This window comes from Erinaceus europaeus, chromosome 2, assembly GCF_950295315.1.
Source record: "Erinaceus europaeus chromosome 2, mEriEur2.1, whole genome shotgun sequence".
NCBI lineage: Eukaryota > Metazoa > Chordata > Mammalia > Eulipotyphla > Erinaceidae > Erinaceus > Erinaceus europaeus.
In genome coordinates, this window is record NC_080163.1 from 137,226,676 (window position 1) to 137,229,219 (window position 2,544).

The 2,544-nt window shown below is 34.6% G+C and overlaps 1 pseudogene; it reads right to left on the reverse strand.

Moving 5' to 3' along the window:
• Nucleotides 1–945: 945 nt before the first annotated feature.
• LOC132537127 (small nucleolar RNA U3) lies at nt 946–1,018 on the reverse strand (annotated as a pseudogene).
• Between the last annotated feature and the right edge of the window lie 1,526 nt (nt 1,019–2,544).

The window sequence follows — 2,544 nt, forward strand, 5'->3', positions numbered from 1 at the left end:
AAGTGAGCTATTTTGCTGACTAGAAACCATGTTGCTCTTTGACTTCTACCTATCAGAACTATTTGGTGACTATTTGATCACATTTTGAAACACTTAGAAAACATTTATTACATCCCTGTAGCCTAAGCACACCCTCAAGATCAATCATTTAATGTATATTAAAAGGTACTATCTCAGAGCATATAATCAAAGGAAATACAGAGACTCAGAGTGACAGACTAGAACAAGGTGTTCCAAGACAATAATGTAGAAAAAAGACCAGGAACAGCTATTTTGCTATCAAATAAAATACACTTACAGGCAAAGAAAGTAGTAAGAGATGGAGATGGACACTACATAACAGGCAAAGGATCAATCCAATAAGAAAATATAATCATCAACAGTATACATACTTCCAACATGGGTGCACAAAAACAAATAAAATAAGATGTATCTGATCTCAAGGAAGACATTGACAGCAACACAATAACAGTGCAAGATTTTAATACATCACTTAGAGCAAAAGCAGATTAGCAAGATAAAAATTCAGTAAAGAAATAGTGACCTTAAATGAAGTCATACATGAGGTGGGCATAACATACTTATACAAACATTACATCCCAAAAGAAATGAATTTGCATTGTTCTCAAATGCACATGGAACATTCTCTAGGACTGACCATATGTTAGGACACAAAAGTATATATGAATTATTGAAATATATATTGAAAATATATATTGAAATATAATGACATAATAGAAATGTCTTTTCAGACCATGATGATATGAGATTAAAATAAAATTTTATAAATTAAAATAAAACCACAGAAATAAAAACAACTGAAATGTAAAGACTGAACAACATGCTTATGTTTAATACCTGAGTCACAGAAGAAATCAAAAGAGAAATAAAAAAATTACTTGGAGAACAACACCTGCTATGAAATCCTGAGATGTGGTGAAAGCAACCCTAAGAGGGTTCATAGCAATACAGGCCTACAATAACATACTATAGAAATGATCCCTGAAAGTATAGTCTTAGGCCCACAATAACAAAGAAGAGAGTTTGAAATAAATAATGTAACATCTGAAGCAACCAGAAAAGGAACAAAAAAGTGACCCAAAAGTCAGCAGGAGGAGGGAAATAGTTGGAATCAGTGGACAAATTAATGAAATAGAGGGGCAAGGTGGTGGCACACCTGGTTGAGTGCATACAATAAAGTTCCCAAGGACCCAAAAAAATAATAAAGTTCTCAAGGACCCACGTTCAAACCCTTGGTCCCCACCTACATGGGAGAAGCTTCACAAGTGGTGAAGCATTGTCACAGGTGTCTCTATTTCTCTTTACCTCACACTCCCTTCTCAATTTGTCTCTATCCAAAATAAATAAATGTTAAAAACAACAACAAAAATGACTCAAAAGATAATAATGAAACCAACAATATAAAAATAAATAAACAAAACACACTGGCTAGAGAGAGAGAGAATAAAATACAATGGTGAGATAAAATTACAATAAGAAACAATCAGTAATGAAGGAAGTGAAATTACAACTGATGATGCAGCAATACAAAGGATCATTTGAGATTATGAACTCTTTATGCAAATAAATGAAATGAACACATTCTTAGAGATAACTGCAAGCCTGACACAAGAAAAGTTAGATAGCCCAAACAGGTCAATTACTAATGCAGAAACTGAAGCAGTATTTAAAAGTCTTCCCACAAAGAAAAGGCAATTAACTGTACAGAATATTCAAAGAAATAACACCATTGTCCTCAAATTCATCCAAAAACTTTAAGTGGGAGAAATACTCCCAAACTTGGGGCTGGGTGGTGGCACACCTGGTTAAGTACACATGTTACAATATGTGAGGACCTGGGTTCATGCACCTGGTCCCCTCCTGCAGGGGGAATGCTTTGTGAATGGTAAAGCAGTGTTGCAGGTGTCTCTCTGTCTCTCTCCCTATCATCCCCTTCCCTCTTGATTTCTTTCTGTTTCTATCCAAAAAATAAATGAAGAAAACAAACCATTTTTAAAAAAGGAATACTCCCAAATGTAAAGAGCAATTCATCCTCACCCTAAAGTAGAACTCTACAAAAAGAAGAAAAGAAGAAAGAAGAAAGAAGAAAGAAGGAGAAGGAGAAGGAGAAGAAGGAAAGAAAGGGAGAAAAAGAAAAAGAACACTATAGCTCTATATCACTGGTGAACATTTACACAAAGATCCTCAACAAAGTCTTGGTAAATAAAACATAATATATAAAGAGAAAAGTCAATCAATAACAGGTTGGATTCACCCCAAGGATGTAGGATTGGCTCAACATATGCAAATCAATTAGTGTGACATATCATACGTATAAAAAAGTAAGGAAGACCTTCCACCTTCTGCACCCCACAATGACCTTGGGTCCATACTCCCAGAGGGAAAGCTATCAATGGAGGGGATGAGATATGGAGTTCTGGTGGTGGGAATTGTCTTATCCTATGGTTTTGTCAGTGTTTCCTTTTTATAAATAAATAAATTTTTTAAAAAGGAAGGAAGGAAGATAAAAATCATATGGTTATT